General features: G+C 49.0%; 2 long non-coding RNA genes across 2 annotated transcripts; one reads left to right on the top strand and one right to left on the bottom strand.

Annotated features, from left to right (window-relative positions):
• Positions 1 to 5,665: 5,665 nt before the first annotated feature.
• Positions 5,666 to 9,957, bottom strand: LOC139079618 (uncharacterized). The gene is made up of 3 exons (XR_011533377.1): positions 9,029 to 9,957; positions 6,143 to 6,570; positions 5,666 to 5,973 (listed from the first exon to the last, which is right to left on the bottom strand). It is a non-coding gene; the product is annotated as an uncharacterized lncRNA (long non-coding RNA).
• Positions 9,958 to 10,028: 71 nt separating this feature from the next.
• Positions 10,029 to 25,339, top strand: LOC139079553 (uncharacterized). The gene is made up of 3 exons (XR_011533255.1): positions 10,029 to 10,739; positions 22,383 to 22,507; positions 23,317 to 25,339. It is a non-coding gene; the product is annotated as an uncharacterized lncRNA (long non-coding RNA).
• The last annotated feature ends 2,076 nt before the right edge of the window (positions 25,340 to 27,415 follow it).

The following is a 27,415-nucleotide window of genomic DNA, read 5'->3' as shown; positions in this document are numbered from 1 at the left end:
CCACAGCCCCATCTGAACAAGGTAGCCACAAGCACACAAAAGGGTATATATAAGGATGTTCATCTCAGTGATGTTTATTATGGCAATTCAAAAAAATTGGGGCAATCAAAAGGCATTGGTTACTAATTATGTTACGTCCATTAAAAATAAGCCAATTTGCAGGAAGTACAGACGACAGATGACATAGTGAACTGCACTGGACAAAATCCAGATGGTGGGAAACTCCACAGGCCAAACGACCAGCATTCCTTCACAGATAGATTTTGAGGAAAAGAACAGGATGGAGGGGAACCTGTAGATTAAAAGAACTTAAATGACATTGAACATTTTTTTAATGGCCAACTAAACTATAGTGTCTAAGTATGTCCCCTTGCATCATAAAACTACAAAGAAATGCAAAGGAGTGATTGACACGAAATCAGGATGGGGGTTATTTTGGAGGAGGAAGCCATTGTGATGGGCAGGGCAAGGGAGTCATCTGGGAGCTGGCCAGGTTCTCTTTATGGAAGCAGGTGGTGATCGCAGGGAGTTTGTTTATTACAATTAATTAAGCTGTACTTTTGTGTTGCGTGGCTTCTGTCTCTGTTCTATTTTATAATAAAAAAGGTTAAACAAAAAGCCGTATTTCCCCCAAAATAGGGGAAGGTGTTACAGAAGAATGTTAAATAAAATGGTAAATGCTCACACATATCATTACATCGTTGTGTGAAAAGACAGGTTGAAAAAAATGTCAAATATATTATGATGCTATTTTTTGGAGGGAGAGAGACGGATGAATAGATGGACAAGTAGATAGATGTGTTGTTAGTGCTGTCGAGTCGACTCCGACTCCTAGTGATCCTGAAGACAGCAGAGAGGAAGGAACCCTGCCTAGTCTTTTGCGTCATCCTCTCACCTTCTGGGCTCTATCAGACAATGCTCTGCTGCTATTCACAGGGTTTTCATGGCCAACTTTCTTGGAAGTGAGTGTCCATGTCCTTCTTCCTAGTCTATTTCAGTCTGGAAGACTCTGCTGAAACCTGTCCACCGTGGCTGACCCCGCTGGTATTTGAAATCCCGGTGGCATAGCTTTTGGCATCACAGCAACATGCATCCGCCACAATATGACAACTGATAGATCGGTGGTGTGGTTCCCTGTCTGGGAAACGAAAGGAGGCTGCAGTGGTGAGAGTGCCACATCTTAACCACTAGACCACCAGGGCTGGCTAAGTAGGTTGGTAGATAAATAGTAGATATATAGATGGTAGGTAGGTAGGTAGGTAGATAGGTAGGTAGATACAGTAAGAGAAATAATTATGGAGGAAAACACACCAAAATATTGTCAGTAGTTAATATCTGGACGTGGGCTCATCCTGACTTTGCTTGTCTTTCTCCTTTCTGTACTATCTTCAGTGAATCTTTTTGTTTCCAATGAATTATTTAAATAAATGTTGCTTTTATTTATTTAAAGACGATTTGATTTTAGGGGAAAAAAGAGAATAAAGCACATATGGTCTCCATGCCAACCCCATGCCACCTGCCCCCGACTAGCCCTGCCCTCCTGTCCTTCCTTCAGCTGACTGTGTGGTCCCAGCAAGCACATCCAGCCCCCAGCATTTCACAGTGGCCCCTGTTCATGAGCATGCGCTCTGGGCCTCATCCTCAGCATTGGCTTCTTTACTCCTCATGTGGACACTGCCCCTGAGCTTCAAGGTGCCAGGAACTGGTGCATCCGGAGAGGGCATGGAAGCTCTGGGCCACCTCCCAACCCCATACCTCGCCCAATGCATCTCTGCCATTTGGCTATTCTTGAGCTGTATCCTTCATAATAAACCAGCAAACACAAGTAAAGTATTTTCCTGAGTTCTATGAGCTGTTCTAGCAAATTACTGAACTTGAGGAAGGGGTTTTGGGACCCCTAATTTATAGCCAGTTGGTCAGAAGAATAGATGACACAGGACTTGCAACTGGCATCTGACGAGGGGGCAGTCTGGTGGAACTGAGCTCTTTAAATGGTGGGATTTGACGCTAATTCTGGGTAGATAGCATCGGAAATGAACTGTTGGTGTCTGGGGAATTGGAGAATCCGTTGTGGGGTCAGAAAACACCCCAGACTTTCCATGCCCATTTAGAGGAAAAACAAACTGAGCCTCCAGCAGGTGAAAATAACTCGCCTGAAGTTCGGCATGTGGAAAGACTAAGCAGGAATTCACAAACAGGGGCCGGCCCTGTGGCCAAGTGGTTAAGTTCGCGCTCTGCTTCAGCGGCCCAGGCTTCACCAGTTCAGATCCTTGGTGTGGACATGGCACTGCTCATCAAGCCGTGCTGTGGTGGCATCCCACATAGAAGAACCAGAATGACCCACAACTAGGATATATGACTATGTTCTGGGACTTGCGGGAGAAAAAAAAAGAAGGAATTCACAAGCAGGGCTGTCTGAATTCAAAAGTGAGTCCTTAATCCCTAAATTACCCAACCCCACCCACAGGGACTCCTGTTTGGTACATTTTGCCCTATTTTTTTTTTTTTAGTTTTAATGGCATTTATAATAGAGTGCTCAGAAGAAAGAGGCTTATGTTCGGCCAGTTTCACTAATACATCCTTTCTTTCTAAAACACCGAAAAGGTTTTGGCACCTCCAATACTCCCAAAATGACATATTAGCAGGACATCCTACATTTCTAAAGAAGATCTTACCGTTCTGGTCGTGGTATTCATGTTGACTCAGGGAAGGACATTGGAGTCACACATGGAAAAGACCTCAGTCTCTAAGTGCACCTGGCCTTGCAGGGGTTCGAGACCCACTCAGCATGGGTACTGCAGGGAGGTGAGCAGGAGCCTGGAAGTGTCTCTGAGACTGGATCGAGGGACCTGGGATCTGGCGGGAGCACAGCCTCTGGGTGGCCTTGGTGACACCCATCTGTCCCTAGAGTGCCAGGGACATGGAGCTCTCCCAGGAGACTCAGCTCAGAGTAGGCCTTTGTCCGAGTGAGGGTCAGGCCAGGAGGAAGCTCATGGGTGTCCTCCCAGGTTGCAGAGGCAGGTGGGGACCTGGGTGGGGCTGCTTACATGAGCTGCAGACTCACCATCCCCAGGCCGAGCTCATCATCCTCCCCTGAACCTGCTCGTCCTCCAGTCCCCCGATTGAGTGAACAGCACTGCCACCCTCCGAGACCCCCAAGGACAGTCAGGACACATCTTTGACTCCTCCTTCATCATCCTCCTCCCCCTGTCCCACCAGCTCCACCCTCTCCATCTCTCCAGCTTGAGCTGCTTTCCCTGCCCAGCCCTCACCACTCAGCTGGGCGGCTCCCTGCTGTGGCTCTGTGATGGACAACAAATGCTCCCCGAGGACACTGACATGATGAATGCTCACTGCGTGCCACACACGGTGCCAGACACTTTGCACACGTCAACTCATTTCATTCTCACAACCCCAGGAGGTGGATGCTATCATTAACACACTTTACAGATGAGGACACTGAGGCCCGGAGCTCTTAATGTCAGTTGCCACATTATGTCAGTTGTCATATGCTTTGGTGAAGGTGGGCCTCGAACCCAAGCAGCCTGGATCCAGAGCTGCTGCACTTTACCAGGGTTGGGAGGCTGAGACTGAGGGCTCTGACATTGGACAGGTCTGGGTTGCAAGCTGTGTGACCTTAGGACACTCATTTCATCTCTTGAGTCCCGGTTTCTTCATCTATAAGGTGGGGATCATCATCTTACCTTGGGCAGTGGAGAGGGTAAAACGAAATAAGACACATAAAGCTCAATGATTTCACTATTATTGCTTCGCAGACTGCCCTTCCTGCCTGCCATCTCCCCTCCTGGGCCCCCCCAGCAGGCTGAGTAATCTTTCTAAAATGCCATCTCAATCCCATTATCCCCTGATTAAAACCTTCCACAGCCCTCCAAGGCTCCTCATTGCTTCAAGATATAATCTTCACTCCAGAATTCCAGGGCCCCCTGGTACAGCCTCTGGTGTTCTGTCCCTCTCTCATCTTCACCCCCGCCCTCCTGCTCTGGAGTCTCCCTCTTACATCCCAAGCTTCATTCCCTTGCCGATTGTCTTACGTACCAGGCTCCTCACATCCCCTCCCCTCTGTACACACTGTTCCTGCCTGTAGAACACTTGGCACTCTCTGGCTCAGACCTCAAGACTCAAGTCGAAGGTCACTACTTTTGTGGCTCCCCTTCTCTGCCCAGGTGGATTAGCCAACACTCCCCTCCACCCCTGTCTTGTAAGGGCTTCATTGTTACTCTCCCATGGCTCATGGAGTTACGGTTTCTGTCTCCTCTACAAGACTACAAGCTCTTTGAGGCAGAGACCACGCGCAGATGAGCCACACCCAGCTTGAGGTTGGGAATCCCAAGTGGCTCTCCGCCCAGGGCCCCGACCGAGATCCTCTCGAGCCTTTCTGTCTGCCTCCCTGGGGGGACGGAGCAGCACCTGTCCAGGGAGGAAGCCCTGGCCCCAGGGGCTGGGAATGCCCCTCACTGGAAGACAACTTTTGGAGGGATCTGCCTTGCTCACAGTGACCTCCTTCTCTCCAGACTGCTCTCCCGCCCACAGGCAGACCAGCTTCCTTGGACATAGCTGATTAGATGACAAGTGGTGGCCGCAAATGGTCCAGTCTTGGCACAGGATCACATTCAAAGACACAAAATACACCCATCAAATAGGGTGTTAAGAATCCCAGCCTTTACCTGAGTTTCAAGAAGAACATTAAAAGGGATCCAGGTTGGAACTCACAGCATCCCTGCTCACAAGCCCCTCCTCCCCCGGGGCTCAAACCTGCACCTGCTCCTGCTCCAACGCCTTTCACACACCCGAGCCCCACCAGCCCCTCCGTTTCTGTTTTTCTCTCCTTCTTCTCCCTTCTTCCCAGTTCTTTATCACGTAGACCACCTTAGCCTCTCTCCTCTCTCTTTCCTTCTCTTCTCTCTGATTCTGTCTCCTGTACCCATTCTTCTGATTCTTCACAACTCAAGATCTGGGAAATTGGCAAATGGTGGATGGAGGGCAGAGGAAGGGGTAGGGAATGTACCTGACGCTGGCACATCAGTAAATCCTGTCCCCAACTTGTACACAGAGGACCTGGCGCCTCCTTCTATTATCGCCTTATTCCTGACACGAGCTCACATGTGATTTGTGTATCATTACCATGCTTAGCCTCAGATCTCGCGGCAATCCCGTGTCACCTGTCCGTCCCACGCCTTGTCAGCCTTTTATATTCACAAAGCCCTTTTCCATCCACTGTCTCACTAGAACTTCATGGTAATCCTGAGAGGGTGCTACTAGTATTGTCCCCATTTTTCAGATGGAAAGACTAAAATTCAGAGAGGCTAAATCACTGCTCAAGATGCCACCAGCAGGATTTGAACCCAGATCTTTCTGAGTCTAGGCAGAGCTCTTAAACGCTACTCCCCGCTGTCTTCTAAACCAGATCCTCTTACAGCCGATGCTGAGACCACCATCTTCATATTAAGGTACACACACATGCACACACGGTCACACCCACTCACATGGAAACACATCCAGATTCACACTCATGTCTACACTAGAACATGCAGAATGCCCACAGACACCCATCATGCAAGCATACACAGAACCCCATGGGGCGAGAACACACACCTGAGCACGTGTCCACACACAAACGTACAGTCTCCAGCAACACAAGTGGGCATGCACTGCTAGAAAAGCTTCATTAATATGGACAAGAGAGGGGCCAACCCCACTTCTCCCCTATGGTCCTGCTTGGTTCCTGACTACCCTCAGACCACCCAGGACCATGGCCTGCCCTGCCTGAGCCCCTTCATCTCTTCTTCCTCCTGCACTTTCTTTCTTTGTGTCCCTTCCTGACCTTAGCTCTGCCACCAGGTTCAGCTGGGACCTTGTTATTTTTACAGCTGCAGGGAGCAAACTTCCAGAGAGAGGGGAAGGCTTTGCTAAGAGGGCAGGTGCCCAACACTCTGAATCACTGCCAGCCCAGCCCTGAGGGGAAAGTTGTCCCTGTCCTCATCCCCGCCCCCCAACCCCACCCCCGCTCAGCTGGGATGGTGGCTGTGGTCTGCTGGGACCAGCCCTGGAGCCTGCCAGAGGGACCCTCCCCAGCAAGCCGGCTCAGTGCTGCTGCCAACTCTCCCCTCACGGCTGGGGACACCCTGGGTTGGCTCTGGGCTCCGAACCTGGAAAGGTCCCTAGACCAGCAGCCAGGGGAAGGGGATTCTGCATCCACGAGGCTGTGGGCAGACCCCTGGGATCTCCCCGTTTCACTTCCCCTTTTAGGGCCGGAAGCTGTGGAGCTCTGTTCATTTGTGTGGATCAGAGAAACTGTAGGGTGGTTCGCAGGACGATGGGGCCTGCCCAAGAGGCGGGAGAGGGACAGGCTAGTGCTGGGTGGGGATCGTTACATGGGGAAGAAGAGTGGGGGAGAGAGAGGGGAGGAACTTGGGGCTTGGGGACAAAAGGAGGGGAGTGTCTTCTCCTGGATCGAGTCTCCTGTTGGGTACAGAGGCCAAGGAAGACCACCTCCTGAAGACACTTTCATCTTGCCATCTTGCTCGCGTCTGTGACTCCTTATCCAGAAACCTGCCAAGACAGCAAACGGACTCTTTGGGTCCTTATTGTTAACTTCCATTCCACTCACTGCAATCAGCTTAGCCAAAGGAATGTCCTTCCTGCCTGCCTGACATCTGGCTGGAAAGACCCTCCCAGGGTCCCTCTCTTGTTCCCCCACCTCTCAGATCCACACCCAGCCTCCTAGGCCCCAGGGCCTCTGCCAAGAGTTGTCTACAAGACTGGGCACCTCTGAGTCCTTGGCTGTGCAAGGAGTGGCTCCCGGGACAGCCTGGGGGCACCTTTTCTGGCACAGGTCCCGGGAGAGGCCTCTGAGGGATCCCGCAACACACTCACCCCCTCTCTGTTGCAAGGCAGGACTGCTGTTGGTTTCTGTGCAAAGAACTCATTATTTTGCTTTCCAGGCCAGAAAGCCCTACCTGCGGAGTTAATTCCCCTTCCTGGCATAGGGCTAGTGCCAGCCCGAATTGGGAGTTTAGCTGAATACCCACTGGGGCACTACTGTTTCCATCACAGGGTTAATTAGTCCCCACGAGCCTCAGCCAAGGGAGGCTGCTTGGGCTGGGAGTCCAGAGACCCAGATGCTGAATATGCATCTGCTAATGACTGTTGGCGTGAGCTTCATTACACAAGGCCCTTCTCCTCTCTGGGCCTCAGTTTTCCCATCTGCGAAATGAGCAGCTGGACCTGGAAGAGCCCCAAAGTCCCTTCCAACTGGCTCCGACTTTCCATGACATTCTGTGATGCTGACATTCTATAACAGCCTACCATGGTTTGGGACAGTGTTCTAAGTCATTCCGTGACATTTACAGCCATCTACAGCATTCTCTGATGACACTGGAAGGTGGTCCTTGACATTCGATGACATTTACAACCATCTACAGCGTTCTATGACAGCTTCTGACATTTACAACAATTTATGACATTTGCAAGAATTCACGATGTCCTGTGACAGTCTTTGACATTCCAGAGCATTTTACGACATTCCTTGACATTCAACAGCACTCTATGGCCTTCTAGCCATGATAGTCCATGGCATTCTGTGACATTCTAAATTTGTACCATGTGGGTTTGTCTCTCTTCCAAGGGCCTCCCTGACATAGCCGGAGAAGCCACATCTGCCCTCAAGACCCTCCCTCGAATCTCCTCTTGCACAAAGTGCATGACACCTCCGCAGCCAGAAGTCCTTGAACTCGGGCCTCTAGAGCCATCTGGCCATTCCAGAACCCCGCTCTGGGCTTTGGGCTTGGAGGGGACAATCTCTCTAGCAACAGCCATCACCTTGGGGTGTTTTGCTCCCAAAGAAATCTTCCCCCCCTTCCCCACTGCCCCCAGCATATTCCACATAGTGGCTCCGTCCTTCAAGATAAGGGAGTCTCCTTGGCATAGTATTAAGCTTAAGCATACCAAATATTGGAAAAACTTTGATCTATGGGAAAGGCAATTTTATATGATTCAACCTAATGCTACAGAAAGAATGTGGGTTGGAATCTGACAGTCCTGGGGACAAATACCAGTGCTGCTGTTTCTTAGCTGTGAAACTTCGGGCAGCCTCACCAGGCCTCCCTTTCCTCATCCACAAATGGAGATAACTTCCTATTCAAGGGGTTGGATAGAGGATTCTATGAAATCATGCAGGTACAGAGGAAGGCCAGAGATGTAGAACGGAATAAGAGGGTCTCAAAGATCCTTTTCCTCCTCTTTTTTTTCCTTCTCCTAGAACAACAGTAAAACAGTTCATGCGTGAGATGGCACAAGACGAAAAAGGGGATCGATGTTTTGGTCTTGGCCCAGCTACCTCCTCACTGTGCACCCCGAGACAACGATTCTGTTCCCTAGGCCTCAGCTTTCCCATCTGTAAAATGGAGTGAGAGATACTCAGATCAACTCGAGGACCCTCTGGCTCTGATGGCCTAGGCTTCTCTGACTGGGGACAAGGGTGACAGAACAGGGAACAGTTTTGGGGGCAAGTATTGGGGAACAATGGGTCTCCATAGTCTGTGAGGACAGGACACTGGAAAGTGGGAGCTGCAGGTCGGACCTGAAGGAGTGCTTCTTTCTAACCATTGCGAGATGACAGGCTGGGTTGTAACGCTGCTGCTCCACGGCACTTAAGGAGAAGGAGAGTGGCCCCACGATATTGGCCTGAGAGGGTGGACAGGTCCTCCGCCTGGTGGGCGGTACCGTCTCCAGCCCTCCAGGCCCCTGAGCGGCTGGAAGGACTCGGGCTGGTGCGGAAACCTTAAGAGGCTGCGCCCCCTGGTGGCCAGGCCCTGTCATTGCAGCACGGGGCTCCCGGCCCTGCGAGGCTGACTCTCCCGCGGACCAGGGGCCGGGCATATTTCTTTCCGGGGGGACACTAGGAGCAGGGCTTAGGAAGAGGGTGACTCAAGTTAGGGGAAGCCTATAGGGCAGAGGGCTGGTAAGGACCCTTCAGTAACCTCCTCAACAAAGTTTATTGAGCACCTACCGCATGCCACACAGTGTGATGGGTTTTCCAGCCCAGCTTTGAACAAGACAAGGCCCTTGCTCTGCGAGGAGCTCACATAGTCCGGGGCTCCTGGGCTGGTTGAGGACCTACTATGTGCCCAGTTCTTATCTCCCAGACTCCTCATGACAATCCTGGGAGGTGAGAATTATCGTCCCCATTTTCCAGGTGAGGAGACTGAGGCCCGAGGCCACGCAGCTGTGAGGGGCAGAGCTGAGACTCGTTTTTAGGTCTGGATGATTCCAAAGCTGCCCATCCTATGAGGTTTGTGTCCTAGAAAGAGCCCATGTGCTTCCAGGCAAGTCGTCTTCTCAGGTCGGCTCCTTCGGGAAATCGGGCCTGTGAGGTGTCTGTGGGTTCAACAAAGGAGGGAATGTCCTGACGCCATGCCTGTGCCCAATGGGACCTTCTTCCAAAGAGTAGGGGGTGCTCCCCGAGAAGCAGGCATCCCGGGAGCCCAGCCATTGTTCTCATTGTCTCGGCCTCCTCTTTGTCTCGGGAGCATCCGGGGCTCGCTCCTCCCCTGGCAGAGATGGGGGACAGCTGCCTGGAGAGCTGGGCTGCGCGGCTGCTGCCGCTCATTAGAGCCCTCACAAATGGCTCTCTCACGGGACTCCCCACCCCAGGGTCTGAGGGAGAGGTTGACACAAATCTAAAAATAGCTGCTGTTTTGTTCCTTTGTTGGAGGGGAGGGTCTGGCAGAGGGGCTCCAGCTCCCCTTAATGACCTGCCCACAAAGAACAAAGCCTTTTCTCTGCTTTTGCTCTGCTTCGCCCTGGCCTCCTCAGCTCCCTGAGACGGAGCCTGAATGGTGGTCCTGCTGGCAGAGGCAGGGCCCTGGCCCACCCCAGCCCAGACCCCGGGCCGGACTGCGCAGCGCAGTGTGTAATGAGGCCCGGGGGCGGGGCTCTGCGGGGGGGAGGGGTCTGCATGCGGCTGGTGACATTGTGTGTGATGTCACACCACATGGCGCAACTGATGCAGTATGGACAGCAAATCACCGTGTGTGGCTGGTTGTCACCCACGCAGGTGACTGGGATCGTGTGCGTCTGAGCTGGGGACACTGCTTGGCTGTGTGCAGGTGACACCATGAGTGAGTGTTGGCTGTTCATAGTGGACCTCACTATGTGCAAGTGACACTGTGTGTGTTGGTTTGACAAGGGGTGTTGGGGCTGACTCTGCAGGTGACACTGTGTATGACTCTGTGACTGCATTGGTGACGCTGGGAGGTGGGGCTAACTGGGCAGGTGACATCACAAGTGGCCCTGTGACTGTGTGCAGCTGACGGTGACTAGCCCAATGTCAGGAAGCCATGGCAGCTCCCACAGCCCATCATCCACCTGACACAGCCTCAAACTCCCTGTCTTCCGGGGTAGCTCCTGGGGCCTCCTTCTTGGGGTTTCTCTTGCCTGGTGGCTCTTGTCTCTCCTCTGCTCCCCTCCTGCTGCCTTTCTCTCCAGGCACCTCTGCACCTGCACCGTCCCTGGTGTGCCTGACTCTCGGGGGCTTGGTGGATGTGGCCATCCATCACCCAGCTCTGGGGGAAAGACTGGACCAGAAGTAAACACGCTACACTCCTGCTGAGGCCTGTATGGCGGGAAGGAGACAAGACTGGGCCTTGGGGAGAGATTGGGAAGATCTTGGCTTCGTCTGCGATGTTTGGGTTCATTTCTCAAAGGGAGAACATATGCAGGTAGGACTGTGTAACTTAAAAAGAATGGAAGCAGACGTGACAAAAAAGTTATTTGTTGTTAATCTAGGTGTTGTGATTATGAGTGATTATTATGCCATTCTTCTGATTTTTCTAAATTTTTAATCTCTCAAAATAATTAAACTAAAGCAATACATGCTCATGATAGAGATTATTATATAGAAAGTGAACACTGACTTCATGTCAGACCCCGTGCCGAGGACTTTACCTGGATTATCTCAGTGAATATTTACCACAATCCTAGGAAGGAGGTAACATTAGTACCCCCTCACACAGACTTTATAGGTGGGGAAACTGAGGCTCAGAGGCCAGAGTGGCAGGTCTGCCAGCACTCACTTCAACTTCCACACCACCTGGGAGCTCAGGAAATCTCAGAGTCTCCCTCTGCTGGATAACCCTGCTACAAAGGGGCTGAGGCCTGCGTCTCATGTAATAGTTATCTTTGCTGCATAATAAATCATCCCCAAATGCAATGGCTTAGAACAACAGTAGTCATTCAATATCTGTCATGGTTTCTCTGAGTCAGAAATTTAGGGGTGGCTTAGCTCGGCAATTCTGGCTGAGTGACTCCTGAGATTTCAGTACGATGTTGGAGGGCTGCTGTTATCTGAAGGTTTGACTGGGGCTGGCGGATCCACTTCCAAGTTGGCTCACTCACATTTCTAACAAACTGGTGAGGGCAGTCTGTTCCTCGCTATGTGGGTCTCTCCACAGGGCAACTTGAGCTTCCCCACAGCATGGTGACCGGGATCCGAGAATGAGCATCCCAGGAAAACCAGGCAGAAGTTATATCGTCATTTACGACTTAGTCTTAAAGTCATATAACATCACTTCTGCAGTATTCTGTTGACCCCGAGCGTCAGCCTTGATTTAGTTTAGGGGAGGACTCTCAAGAGCTGTGCAGGGTCTGAGATTTTACCCTACTCGCAAGCCAAGGAGTCAGCCTGCCTCCTGGATGCTGGCAGAAGACATGAGACTCCTGGGTCAGACACAGAGGACAGTTTGTTACTCACAGCAATAACAGTAGCCAGAGGACCAGCATTTTTTTTCGCTCAGCCCCAATTCACGTGGATTAAGATGAGGAGGGCTAGAAATCACTGCCCACATAGTGGGTTGTGTTATAGGAAAGGAACTCTGAGCTTGGGGAGCCCAAATCCTCCATAATGGGCAGTAGCATGCCTGCTCTTTGCCCCAGAGGGAGATGCTATGTCTGTCTTCCAAGGCAGATTGCCACACAAATATCCTTGACAAGAGAGCCCAGAAGAAAGGACAGTCAGTGCCTTGCTCACAAGTCATGCCGAAAAGTGAGAGGTCTGTCTTACTCAGCTCAGGCTGCCATGACACGATACCGTAGATGAAGTGGCTTCAACAACTGAGGTTTATTTCTCACCGTTCCAGAGACTGGATCAAGGTGCTGGCCAATTCGGTTCCCAGTGAGGGCTCTTTCTTTGGCTTGCAGGTGGCCACCCTCTCACTGTGTTCTCACGTGGCAGAGAGAGAGAAAGAGAGAGATCTCTTGTAAGAGAGGTCTCAAGTAAAGCCACCAGTCCTGTGGGATTAGGGTCCCACCCTGACAACCTCCTTTAACCTGTTATCTCCCCACGGTCCCATCTCAAATTCAGCCACATTGGGGGTCAGGGCTCTAACACGTGAATTTTGGTCAGATACAGTTCAGTTCATAGCAAGCTCCAGAATTGTCTCCCAACGGGGACCACTGGAGGAGGTGAACATGGGGGTCATCTTGGAGACTGGCCATCACAGCCCCTGTTTTCGGGTGGCATCCTCAGGCGAAATGGGGAGTGGAGGCCATATCTTCCCGCTGTTACTGAGAACATCCCTTGACTAACACCCTTAACTAACTGACACCCCTCTTCCGAGACAGGCCCCCAAAGGTGGGAACTGAAGCCCTCACGCCTCTCTGGCTCACTGCGCTCATTGCCTTTCTCTCCCCCTCCATCCTTGGGGCAGGCTCTCCCCGTTGTCACATCCTTCTTCCCACCTCCACTCACATGGCCAAATCTTTCATTGATAAATAGGAGCTACGGGATGTTGGCTATTGTCTGGCTGCAAAATCCTGTTTTTGAGTGTCCAAAGCCAAATTTGCCTTTCTCTTTTTATTTCTTCTATAATGTTCCTAATTCCTTATAGGCAGATGGATGTTCCCTGGCCGACCTAGCAAAGATCAGAAGTTTTTTTAAAAGCACATGAATAATTTTGGACTATTAAGCCCATTTGCACACAGCATTGTTCAGAAACACAAGTGGGTTTATCTAGTATGTATTGTTTTAAATTTTACTTTTTATATTAGAGAGTATATTATAGATTCTATGTCAGTAATACAGGTCTACTTTATTTTTTTTAATAGTGCTATAGTATTCCAGAGTATAGATAGATCACAATTTATTCAATCATAATTCTTCTGAAGGACATTTAAGTGGTTTCTAATATTTTTGTATTATTGGAAATTCTTTAAGGAATAACATTACAAACATATCTTTGCATGCATGTGCTAGTAATTTTGTAGAATGGATTTTTACAGGTGGAATCGCTGGAACATAGAATATACATACTTTATATTTTGATACATATTACTAAATTGCCCCCTCTAAGTGACATCAATTTAAATTCCCTCTAACAGCATTCTCCATGTCCACTCCATCACTGGATATTATCAATTTTTTAGTTTAGTAAATCTGTTGGGCAAAAAGTAGTTTCTTCACATATTCTAATTTTTGTTGTTACTAGTGGGCTTAAGCTTTCTTCATCTATTTATTGGCCATTTGTCATATTTCTTCCTGAAATACCTAACCATATATCTAACCCATTTTACTATTGGATTGCTGTTATTTTCTTATTTGTTTGCAGGAACTCTTTGTATATGATAGATATTACTCTTTGTCTACAATATAAATTATACTTAATTCCAATCAGTTTGTTTGTCTTTTAAATTTCTTTGATTCCTTTCACCACACAAAAAGATTTTATTTTTATAGAGTTGGCTCTGTTTATCATTTTCTTGATAACTTCTGGGTTTCATGTCTTTCTAGCACCAGCCCTTTATGAGTAAAGATAGTAACCCTTTCAGTAAAAGTGGGTCTTGCTCTCTGAACATTGTCTGATGCTGCATCTGACTTGAGGTGCTGAGAGACTGCAGCCAGAGGAGGTCACCTCCCCCGGCCTGGCAAAAGGGAGGAGGTACCCAGGGTGTTATGAGGGAGGCAGCGAGGGCACCCCAGCGAAGTTCGTTGAACAAAATAAGCTGAACTCCTGGGAGCAGGTCCCTTTGGGCGGGCAAAACTTCTTAAGAGGCCCTGAGGGAGGAGCTACTTTGTGATCCTTGGCTGCCTGGGAGCCTGTAGGAGGAGCCTGTGCGTGTTACCATCAGGTCTCCTTCATGTTGTGGCTCTGCCAGCACACACTCAAAGCCACTCACAATCATTCCCACCCAAAAACACCAAACACAGTTGAAATACACTCCCATGGATATGCAGAAACACAATAAAAACTGCACACGTGTGCATATACCCACTTGGGCATACATGTTATGTGCCCCTATTCACAAATGGTCACATGTGCACACACAAGGATGCCCACATGTACAAAGCACATGCATACATGTGCACAAATACACACAGACATGCATGCATGTCCATCCAGGTACAGCCCTACCAAGAGATGTAGTATGCACGTGTGCACAGGTGCCCAAATGTATGCACCTGCTGTCTCAGTCAGGAGCCCAGGAAGAAAGAGTAGGCACACTCAAACAGGTGAGAAAAATTTAATAAAGGGGCCATTTACAAAGGTGAGGGCAAGGTGAAGGGAAACTGAAAAGCAGTAGAGACGCACTTGGGGGCCTAGCAATAGCAGGGAGCCAGGCTGTCAATCCTAGGCCTGAAGGGTCAGCAAAAGGAGCAATCGTGGGAGCTGGAGACACATGCAGCTTTGCAGAGGACCGCCCAACAGAAATTGTGGCAGTCGGATTGGACCACAGTCACTGTCAATCCACAGCCTGATGGGGAAGGAGCCAACCTGTCCGGCTCCTGCCCTCTGATCTGCTGGCTGGGCCTCCCATCGGCCGAAGCCAGCTAGAAGTCAACCTGGAGTCTGGATGATGTGCTCCCGGGGTCAGGCTCCTTGGGGCGCACGGAGCAGGGTGGAGAGTGGATCTGGAGGCAGACAAAGAATATCCAATGCCCGTGGATGTATGGAGATACCCAAATGCGTCCACAGGGCACTCAGATGCACGCACACAGAGATGCACAATGCACACGTGTTCACGAGTACACTTAAGTGGCTATGCACAGTTTAGAGGTATGTGCACACATGATCAAACACCCACAGACCCACACACGCCTGAGAAAAAAGCTGAAAGCAACACCCTGGGCCCTGCCTGGGCCTGAGGTGAGCCCCTCCCCCGCTCCCCCCTCCTTCTCCACCCCCACCCTGACACACACACACCAAGCCCAGAGCCAGTTCTTTGCTGAGCTCTTTGTTACTCTTGGCAAAGCCAGAATCCCAGCGGGACAATGGGCCGGCCAGGCCTGCACAAATCACCCGCTCTTTGGGGGCCTTTCAGAGCCCTGGCCTTCCTGAGTGACAGCTGAATCGGGTCCAGCTTGGGCGGGGGAGGCACTCCTGGAGGCAGGCCCTGCTGCCACAGAGCTGGGAGGTCTCCTGTTCCCGCCTGACTCCTACCCCCCCCAACCCCCGCAGCCGCCCTCCCCATCCCAATCACTCCCCTACAGGGCTTCTGGCCCAAGCCAGGGAAACCGGGGCCCCCTCACTCCACTCAGAGCTTACTCCCTACCCACATCTAGCCCACCCCCAAAGCCAATCCATTTTACCTTCTAAGCCCCAAAGCTGCCAACTGTCCGAGGCCAGTCTCCTCATCTTTGGCCTGGACACCAGCAGGAGCCCCCTGCCTCGGGAGCTGCCACTCCCAGCCAGAGGAAGCTTTTTGAAATGTAAATCAAATCACTTTCCTCTCCTACTCAAGATCCTTCAATAGCTCTTCCTACTGGCCTCTGGATAAAGTCCCAAGGCAGTTTCCTCTAGTACCGTCTGGTCCCTGACCCCATTCCCAGCCTCACGCCTCACCACCCACTGGTGTCCCCATCTCATGCTCCTAGTTCTCTAAATGTGCCAAGAGCTCTCCTTCCCCTGGGCCTTTGCACGTGCTGTTCTCTCTGCTGAGAAGCCTTTATCCCAACACTTCCTCTCCGACTCTTCCCAAACTAGAGCTTCTCAAACTAATCATGGGATGGGACCAAGTTGGGATATTTTTCTCTTCCAACCCATCATGGGTAGATGCTTTTGTAAAATACAATAAAAATGAGCTACTAGAAAAAACGAAATTAAAAAACAAAGTGAGGTATAACTACCTTGCAAAATAGTAGTTTCTTATAAAGTTAAATATTCACTTGCCTTGTGACCCAGCCATCCCACTCCTAGGTATGTACCCAAGAGAAATGGAAACACGTGTCCACACAAAACCTGTATGAGACTATTTACACTGGTTTCCTTTATAATAAACAAAACCTGGAAATAACTCAAATGTCCTTTGATGGCGAATGGATAAACAAACTGCTGACCATCCATACATTAGAGTACTACTCAGAAGTGAAAAGGAAATGACAAATAAAAATGGCAAGCAATAGGATATATTGGAGAATATGAGGAAGCCATTTGGTATAAACCTAATTCGGCCTGACCTTTTCTTTCCAAAAGGGCCTGACCGAGGCCGTTGAGCATGCATTGTATATCTGCTTTAGAGATTCCCTATGGCAAGAACAAAGACCCTTGACATAAAGGTGCAACTTCCTTCCCCCTCCCAACGTTGGCATCTCCTTAAGGGTTAAGCATCTTTCCTTAGGCTAGAAACTGATTGCTGTGCTCACCTGTGACCGCCCAGCTCGAGACAATAGACTTGCCTCCTGCTACGCCCTCCGAGATAGCAAACCCACTACCTGCTGTGTCCATCAAGTGCTGTGCTGACGGGGCAATCTTGTGACTATTGTGGGAGGGACATTTCAATCATATGTGAAACGTCCTGCTTGGGGGTATATAACCACTCTGTACACCTCACTTCTTTGGTGCCCTTTCTTCCTTTGGGAAGAAAGGCCCCGGGCCATGGTCCTCAGATTTCAGCTCAGAATAAACTCAGCCAAATTTTCATTTATAGATTGGTTATGGATTATTCTGTTGACAGAAAGAACTATTGATACAGACAACATTGGTGAATTTCAGATGAATTATGCTAAATGAAAGAAGCCAGGCTCAAAAGGCTACATTCTGTACGATTCCATTTCTATGACATTCTGGAAAAAAACAAAAGTATAGTGACAGAAAGTAGAATGGTGGTTGCCAGGGGCTGGGTTTTGGAAGGAGGGACATGGATGGCACAGGATATAAAGGAGCTTTTGGGGGTGATGGAAATATATATCTTGACTATGGTGGTAGTCACGTGACTGTGTGTGTTTGTCAAAACTCACAGAAGTATACACTCGAAAGTGTGAATTTTACTGCGTGTAATTATACTCCAATAAATCTGACTTTTAAAAGATGCAAATACAACCTCCATGGTTTTTATTGTGGTAAAATCTACATCATATAAAATTTACCATTTTAACCCTTTTTGTGTGTACAACTGAGTAGCATTAAGTAGATTCACGTGTACAGCAATTACCACCCTCCATATCCGGAACTTTTTTCGTCTTGAAAAACCGAAATTCTGTACTCGTTAAACAACAGCTCCCCTCCCCCCAGCCCCTGGCCGTGCCACCATTCTACTTTCTGTCTCTACGAGCCTGATTTTTCTAGGTGCTTCACATAAGTGGGCTCATACAGTAGTTGTCCTTTTGTGTCTGGCTTATTTCGCTTAGCACATGTCCTCATGGTTCATCCATGTTGTAGCATGTGTCAGAACTTCCTTCCTTTTTAAGGCTAAATAATATTCCTTTGTATGGGCAGACTACATTTTGTTTTCCCACTCATCCATCAATGGACATTTGGGTCATTTCCGCTTTTTGGCTATTGTGAATAATGCTGTTACGGACATAAATGTACAAATAGAAGCCCCATTTTAAAAATTATTAGATTCAACAGATACAAAATCACTTTGTCCATTTGCTAAGCCCTTACTTTCATCTTCTTTATCCATCTCCCTAGTCTGCCTTTTCAGTAGCACAGCTGGCCATGTCCCTGGGCTGGTGGACTCTACCTTTCCTGAGCCCCCGGTGATCCCCCACAATTCCCTGGGCACATCACACTCATTGGGATGGCCTGTTTGGGACCCAGAGCTCCCTGAGGTTGGACTCAGTTGGAGGCCCCTCTAGGTGCAGCACTGGGCTTGGGGTCAAGCCCAGGCAAGGGGATCAGAGCAAACGCAGCCACATGCCGTGCTTCCACATCTGGAGGACAATGAGGGTGCAGGACTTGAACCCACATCTGTCTGACTCCAGGTCGGTGCTCTTTGCTGTGAGGTTCATGCAGTAACAGCAGCCCTGAGCCGGAGGCTGGATTCAAGGCCTATCCCCCTCTAGCTGTCATGCTCAGCGTTCTTTAGGCTTGAAGGGATTTCCACTCCTTTCCAAAGTCAAGATGGAGTCACTCAGTCAAGAAATACTAACTATTGCCCACCTTGTGTTGTCTCCTGGGCTGCAGGCTGGGATACACAAGGTGAGCCATGGGTGATCATGAATGTTAATATGTGTATGCACATACGTGTGCACATGTGTGTACCACACACATGTTCCCTGGGTATGGGGGTTTGATATGTGTGTCTGAGTTCCAGAAAACTCAAAATTTGATAGTTTGAAAGAATGATCATCTCTTTTCAAAGACCAGGGGTCAAGGAAGGAAGTTTTAAAGAGTTTTAGGGACATAAATCTCTTTCCTAGTGATTGTCTTTGCACTCGAGCTTCTGGGGCATTGTGGAAAGTTAAAAATAGAAAAACCTGAAATATAGACGCATACTCATGCTAACACATGTGCTTACACATAAGCACACAGAACTGAATACACTTAACCCCAGGCTGGCCCATAAATACGTGTTTAAATATATATATAAACCCACAGACAACAATATACCCATATCTCATATAATACAGATAATAATTGCCAATATTTATTGTTTCCTATGAACCAGGCGTTATGCTAAGTACTTTACATACACAGCTTTACTTGATTCCTTTGCAAAAGTCAATCAAGATGGGTGTTACAATTTTCACCCTCATTTTACAAACAAGGAAACTAAGGCTCAGAGAAGTGAAGTGACTCGCCCAAGTTCACAGAGCTAGGAAGGGGCTGAGTTGGGATCTGAACCCCAGTGGGGTGCATAATCCTTAGACTATTTGCTAACACACAACTGCATCCAACACATATTTGTGAATTCACACACAGATCACGTGTACTGACACGTTGTACACCTATAGGCACATGCATGCACATGGACACCCACATAAGGCATACTTGTGCACAGAGACATATATACACACATGAACACACACAGACTCACAGCCACACATTTTAATGTAGGCCACATGCAGTCGCATACAATGAGTTTACTGACATGGGTGTGAACATAAGTCTGAGACTTACATCTGGGTCCTGGCACAACTTTCCCTCCCTGCCGGCCCTGCCCCTCTTGGCAGGTAAGAGCTTGGGGGTTGGGCAGTGCTGCATGGAGCCCTGCCAGCTGGTGGTTCAGATCCCCTGGGGACGGGCTCCTGCCTCCCACTCTCATCACCAGGTAAGCAGAGCCACCCCTGGGGCCAGCAACACAAAGCACCACACCTGGGCCCCTCCCAGGAGATGCTGAGCTCAGGAAGCCTCCAGGTGGCCACCACAATGGTGCTCACCAGCCCCAACCCACACCTCCTGCTGCTCGCAGCTTCCTCCCAGGCACAGGTGTGGGTTATGGAGGCAATGACCTCCACCTCTCCCGCCTCACCTTCCATTTGTCCCCCAAAGACACCCCATACCCCAGTGCACATGGGGCCTTGGGGAGCACAGAGTGATACCTACACAGGCTGAAGGTCAAGGAAGGCTTCCTGAAGGAAGAAGGGTTTAAGCTGAGCTCTTAACCTGAAAGTGGAACAGGGATTAGCTGGTGAGTCAGAGCTGGGTAGAGCTTCAGCCAGAGGGCAGCTTATGAAAATCCCAGAAGCGAGAGAAAAATAACACCTTTGGGAACTTGCAATTGATTCATCACTACTGAAGGCGAACGAAAAGGATTGTAGAGTGATCAAAAGCCTTGGTTAGGGGGTGCTTTGTGCCTTGCAATACTGGGGCTTTCTGAGGATGCTCATAACCAGAAAGACCTTGGGAAGCTGCCAGAGTGGCCACCAATTCAGGCCTCCCTTCCATGGCCACCAGACCACAGAGCATGGCCACTGATGCTCTCAGACCCAGAGCACTGGCTCACTGTCCTGGGGCCACCTGGAAGCCCAGAGCTTGCACAGCCAACTCACTGGCCATGTCCAACCCCACGAGGCAGGCTAGTGACACTGCTGGGTGGATATTACTCTTCCCAATTTACAAGTGAGGAAACTGAGTCTTGTAGAGACAACTTCTTAAAGCAAGAGAATGATCTGTCCCAAGCTGGCCATGAGGAGAAAGATCCTTCTGGGAGTGGTTGGGAAAGCAACCTGGGAGAACCGTGCCAGGATTAGGGAGGGGCAGGAGTGACTGCAGGGCTCAGAGGCCTGGGAAAAGAGACTCAAAGACTGGGGCCAATTCCCTTGGAGGGGAGCAGGTCTCTGGTCTTTGGAGTGACCTCTAAGATACTCCTTTGCTCTGTTTCGTGCCACTCTCAGCTTCAGCCCCACCCCTGAGAGTCCAGAGAGCACCTCACATCCATGTGGATAGCCCCAAATAAACCTAAGAATCCTAGAAAATGCCATTAATTTGTATGGCTCCCAAGTAATTTCCCTGTGATGTGGGTTTATGGCTGCAACGATGGTAACTCCACCCCTGATGAGACACACCCTGCAGCCCTCTCTCTGTCCACCCCCCAGCTCAGGCCTTCTCCTGAGCCCTAGGTTCTTGGCCCTCAGAGGGTCAATGACCTCTGGCCATGAGAGAGTGTGTGCAGGATTAGGAGTAACACAAACCAGAGTTTTCATCCTGCTCCTTCCCCAAAACGAGCTTTGTGACTGGACAATTTCCTTCCCCTTTCTAGGCCTCAGTTTCATCACTGTAAGAATGAAACTACCTTGAGGTATTTCACTACAAGACTGTAGTGAAGATTTAATGAGAAAATATATGGAAATGGTCAAGCACCATGCCTGGCTCTTTGTAAAGTCTCTAAAATTGGATGGTGATTTTTAGAGGGGCTCCATATTTTCTGTAGGAAAGAACCCAAATTATGTAGCTCAGATTTCAAAACTCTTCTAAGTCAGACCTCAGCCCACTCTTCAGCCTTATCTTTCCCACTGGAAGCAGTAGGACTCAGCAGTGGGCCTCAGGGAGCAGGAAGTGATCAATGTTGGTTGGCCAGCACCCACTGGGGGATGGTGGCTGAGACTGCCAAAGGAGTCTCATAACCTCTGCTAGTCTGAAAGGGCTCTGGGATGGGAAATCTGAGCCTACGGGTGGAGATCTCTGCATCTCCATCTTACGTGGCCTGCATGATACATCCTCCCCTTTATCAGCTAGGGCTGTCACCATCTTCCCCTGACCAAAGCCTTGGCCGTGACTGGAAGACAAGTGTGTGGCTGGAGGTGATAGGACACTCCATTTCTCAGGCATCCTGCTCCCATTGCTAAAAGACTCACAAATCACACCCTCACTGGCCCGGGCACAAGATCACCTGTGTTTGATGATGACCCTAGAGAGATCCAGAATGGACTCCTTACCCTAGTGAGGACAGAAAGTGGGAGGTCTTTGGGATTTATGGAAGCAGAATGGAAGAGGGACTAGATCACTAGCCAGATAATTGTAGGTTCAAATCGCAGCTCCATTATTTGCTGTGTGCATGTGGACAAAATGCTGTCACTGATCTACAGCATTTTCATCTGTAAAATGGGAGAAATGATATCTACATTGCAGGCCTCTCGGGCATATTAAATGAGATGACATATGCACAGCATTGGAATGATGCCTGGCACATAGCCGACTTGATAAGTGTCCTCTTTTCCCAGCTGTTAGCACTAGTACCCAGGACAGCTCCCCATCTTTGCCTGTTTGGCTGCTGTCCACGGTGCTGATGAAAGATTACAATCTCTCCCCTTCTCTCCTCTTCGCTCCACATCCATTGACCTCTGTGACAGTCTCAGAGGTCTTGGGGATCAAGAGGAGCACACCATGCTTCCATGATTTTCTCTCAAGCTGTATAATCAGGCTTAAAATACAGTTGTAGAATAAAAGCTGTTGTTCCCATGGTGGGCAGATGTGTGTCTCTTTTTCCTCCTGTATATACTATTGAATGCCCTTTCTGTTGGGTCCAGGAGTCTCAGGTTAATAAGCAGAGTTATAATAAAAATAAATAACAGACACAATAATATTTCCTGACCACTGATTGTTAATCAAGCTTTCCCATCACTTCAGTCTCATAAACCACTGTCAAGAAATCTAAATATTAGAACAGTACTCTAATAATTCTTGCCTCCTCTTCTTCCTTTCCAGTCCTGATAATCTGCACAAAAAGGCACCAGAGTTCCTGAATCTCTCAGTTCCCACTCATCACTCCAGTCAGGGATGTGATCAAAGCTGTGATGATCCTCAACAGACCTTCCAGCAGAAAGAGTCAGGTACATACCTATGGAAAAGAGCATGAGATCTGGAGTCAGCAAGACCTGGGTTTGAGTCCCAGCTCTGTTACTCACCAGCTCTATGACTGCCAACTTCTCTGGGCCTCAGTCTTCTCATCTATAAAGTGAAGTTAGTAATCGCACCTCCTCCATAAGGTTATTGGGAGGACCAAAGGAGATGTTGCTCCTAAACTGCTTAGTAAGATCTCAATAAGTGCTCCATAAATTGGTAGCTATTATTACTTCAGGCACCTGAATCTGAGTCTCTCAAAGGGGAGACATCAATTACCATGTGTCCTTTCCAGTGAAGTCAGCTGAAGACTCTTTAATATTGAGAGCGCTTCTGGAAGCCTGGCTTCCTCCTGCTCTCATGGGCTGTTGTACCTTCCAGGGCACCAGTTTCCTCCTCTCTCTTTCCCCATTCAGCATAACACCCATCCCCACCCCACCACCCACTCCCTCTCCTTGTCAATTCTTGTTTGGTTCAAGTCCACCTCTTCTGAATCTCATACAGAGTTTGGTTAATATCTATTTGAGACAGACAGGCAAACATGGGTTTGAATCCTGGCTCAGCACATGCTAGCTATGGCAATTTAGGCAAGTCATTTAGCCCTACCTCTAGCCTCAGTTTCCTCATTTGTAAAATGGTGATGATAACAGCCCCTTCCTCATGAGATTGTTGAAAGGAGCAAAGGAGGAAACGCATTAAAAGTCTCAGCACAGATGCATAGAGAAGTGCTCAACACCTATTAGTCACTATTGCTGTTCTTCCTGGTTTCCTGATTTTTGTTTCTGCCATTCTTTTCTAGGGATACTCCACCTCCTCTCTGACACTTTGGAGAGTAAAGAGTCATATGTCAAGCTGCTGTACTCTCTTTGGAAGCAGAGCGAACACCTGTATTTGCAGCCCATCTTGTGTGTGCTCATCTCTTGGGGGAAGATGTCCTTGGGGCACCCCCTTAGTCCTCTGGGACCCCTCATCTCTTACCTAGGGCTGGGATCCTAAGTGGAACATTCAGCCTTTGTGGTTGTCTTTGTAATGTTGTGTGTGTGTATAAGATTGTGTGTATGTATATCTGTAAGTGTAGGAACAGGTGTGTCATGTGACTGCGTGTGACTTTTACGGAAGTACACATGTAATTGGGTACGTAAAAACATGTGAAAATGAGAGATGGTTGTGTGTGTAAGGTTGTGCATATGTGTGTGGTAGGGGTGCAGCTGTTGGACATGATGCCAGCTCTTCAGCCATCTGCAGGCTTGAGGGGTCCTGGGCAATTCACGAGGTTCCTGGTTGCCGGCACCTGCCACTCTGAGAGGCAGCCGCAGCCTGTCGTTTTGGGAATAGCCATGCTTCAATGACTCACAATCCTGCTTCCTCAGAATTTTCCAAAATCTGACCTAGGCAAGGGATTATGAAAAGATTTTCCAAGTACGCCACTGGTACTGGGAGGATGGTTAGCTTTTTTAAGAAAAAGTTTCCCAGTACTTTTAAAACCACTTGGTTTGAAGTCCCTTGCTTACAATGAGTGCTTAATTGCCTGCAATTCCTATCTGTTCATTAAGGCAACTCTCTTAAGGGACCATGTCTTGACAATACAGGGTTAGCCATTAATTCGCATTAATTGGAAAGTAATAAAATTTTTGCAATGTCTCATAATTCAGACTTATCACTAATTCACAAACACCCTTCCTCCAATTATTCCAAATCAGGAAAGTTCTATTATTTAACAGGAATATATATGATACTCGAGGGAAATAATTTGTATGTCACCATTTAGAATTCATTAACAATAACGTAACATCATATAATCCCTTTATCTGGACAATGCTGAATTTTTTTTTAAAGCACTTAGACACTCACTGTTTTCTCTGATTCTCATAACAGGTCCAGGGTTATGAGGCCCATTTGTCAGGGGAAATGGAGTCTCATGGTGGTGAACTGAGCTGTAAACCAGGCACACAAAGCCAGCTAGTGAAGGTGGTCAGAATTGAATCCAGGGGGTCTCAGTTCCTCAAAACACAGAGAGTTGCCCCCAGAAAAATCTAGAAGGAACTCTCACCCTTGGCCATGGGAGCAGGGAAGAAGTTGTAGTTCTCAGCAGTTTGTCATTTCATCTTCCCGAGGGCGTTGTTTCAGGAGATAGCGAGAAGCAGAGATTTTAGCAACAGGAGGAAATTCCCAAAATCCTGTTTCTTCCCTGTCTCCTTCCATTTCTTCTGCCTGTCCTCAGTCATGTCCTAAATACCTACTGTGTGCCGGGGCCAAAGACAGACTCCCAAGTGTGTCTGTCAGCTGAACTCAAGGACCATGCAGTCTAATGAGGGGAAGTGGAGATGTAAAAACAATGATTCCAACCTGGCATGACCTGTGGGGGCAGCGTGGGCCGTGCAAGAGTCTGTGGGAGCGCAGAAAACGGTGGCCCATGCACCCTGCGGGGTGGGGAGTCAGGGAGTGGGACTAATACAGAGTTGAGTCAGCCAGGCGAGGTGTCACGGGCTGAACTGTTTCCCCCAGGAATTCACGTTGAAGTCCTCACCCACAGTACCTCAGAATGTGAGTGTATTTGGACATAGGGTCTTTGAAGAGGTCATTCAGGTAAAATAAGGTTATTCGGGTGGGTTCTAATCCAATAGGACAGGTGTCCTTATAAGAAGAGGAAATTAGGACACAGATATGCACAGAGGGAAGATGACGTGAAGACACAGGGAGAACACAGCATCTACAAACCCAGGAGAGAGGCCTGGAACACATCCTCCCCTTAACCCTGCCAACGCCTTGATCTCGGACTTCCAGCCGCCAGAACTCTGAGAAGATAAATCTCTGTTGACTAAGCCATGCAGTCTGTGGTCCTCTGTTATGACAGCCCAAGCCACACGAGGGTGGATCTGGCACGAGTGGCGGTTTGCAAGTGCTCAGCTGGCTGTGGGGCGCCCCTGGTTGGGGGAGGAGGATGAGACCAGAGAAGGACACCAAGATCAGAAGATGAGGGGCTGTGCAGGCCAGGCTCAAGATTTTAGACTTTTCCTAAGGCCATGCAGTACCACGAAAAATTTTAAGCGAGAGAGAAACCAGTCTCTAACTACCGGGACTCAAAAGGAAAAAAGACCATGACAGAACAAACAAATCCTAGGAGTGGTTCCCTGAGGCCTCTGGCTCAAGGAAACAGCTCCCAAGAAGACCACACAGCAGAGCGGGAAGAACTCAGGGTTTGAAGTCAAACAGATGTGGGTTTGAATTTTAGCTCCACCATTTTATTCACACATTCATTGATTCACTCCCTAACAAATATTTACTGAGCATCTACTATGTGGTCTGGGCACTGGGAATATCTCAGTGACTAAAGTATGAAGCCCTTGCTCTCCCAGCAATAAATTTATCAGTAAGTTGCAATATATCAGGTGGTGATAAGAGCTGTAGAGAGAAATAGAGCAGAGCAAAGGACACGGAGGGAAAGGAACACTGTTTTAGATCAGGTGGTCAGGGAAGGGACATTGAAGCAGACACCTGGAGGAAGGGAGGGATAAAATCATGCAAAGATCTGGGTCAGGGGCACCCCAGGCGTTTGGAACAGCGGGGGCAAACTCTTGGCAGCTGTGGTGGACAGGCTCATAGCTGCTTTCCAATTCCACCCAGAGGGCAGAGCCAACGAGGCAGAAGCCACAGTTCCCGGACTTCGGTGCCTTGACCTGCGTGACCTCAGCAGTGGTGGGGACCTGACCAGGTGGGCTGAGGAGTGAAGGAGAGGAAGGAGTGGACACAGCAGCTCCTGACAGCTCTTGCAAGAACTTTGCTCCACAGGAGGTCATATAAATGGGGTGGTGCCTGGAGCGGGATGTAGGATCATCGGAAGGTTTGCTTCCAGGGGCCGTTATGACATGTTTGTATGATGATGGGATGGATCGAATGGAGGGGTGGAGGGCCCGACACGGGTCGATTCAGCCTGGTGGTCCGCTGGAGCCAGCACGGAAGAGAAGACGGTTGAATTTTCAGGAAATTTTTGTGAGCTGGTTTTTAGACCATTGGCAGTTTGAAATAGGCTATAGTAGAAATATTTACACCATGGAAATTGGCAAGTGCTACAGATCAGGGCATTTTTATCTGGAGAGCAGGTTGTTAAACATTTTCCAACACATCCAATCAAAAGAGGTGGCTTTCTTCCTATTGCCTCAGGTTCCCAGGGAAACGAGAAGGCAAGGTGGTGAGCTGAGTATGAGGAGGGGAAAATGGAGTTAGAGATTTGAGGGGAAAGATAAAGATACACGAGTCATCTTGGAGTCGTGAAATAGTCATCTCGACCAGGAAACTTTCTGCATTACGCGGCAGAGTTGAAAGCAGTTTCTTGGCCGCGTTCCCCTGGCCAATTCTCTTGGATACTTTGAGCCTCAGTTTGCACATCTGTAAACCCGGAGTTCTGATTCCAAGATTATTGGGAGCATGAAGTGAGGTAAGGCACATAAAGCATGTGGCCAGAGACGAGGGCAATGTGCTGAGTGCACTGTGTTCTGGGTCTTGGGTTTGCAGAGGAAGGAAAAGCTGAGGATAGCTCTTACCTCTGGCCACTCGGGGAGGGCGGCCGACCACCCCCCTCGCCAGCCGACCTCCTCCGCGGATTGGGATGGATGGAGTCCAGCTGCAGGCTCAGAACATTTTACCCCATCTTCCCCTGAACTGCATATTTATCACAACACAGCAACTGCATAATTTAAAATCGGTGTTAAGAAATATTCCGATGTGTTATGTGATTTTGCATTCCTGGGTGAAGAAAAATTGCTGCAAGAAGGTGGCTAATTATTCCAAAAGACAAATTCCATGAAATAACATAAAAATAGACTCCCTGTCCAGAGGGAAAGTGAGAAAAAAAAGGGGAGAAGTGAGGAATGGATCCCTCTGAGCAGAATGTGGATGAT

This window comes from Equus przewalskii, chromosome 26, assembly GCF_037783145.1.
Source record: "Equus przewalskii isolate Varuska chromosome 26, EquPr2, whole genome shotgun sequence".
NCBI classification, from domain to species: Eukaryota; Metazoa; Chordata; class Mammalia; order Perissodactyla; family Equidae; genus Equus; species Equus przewalskii.
The sequence above is the reverse complement of the archived record's forward strand: the minus strand, read 5'-3'. Positions and strand labels throughout refer to the sequence as shown.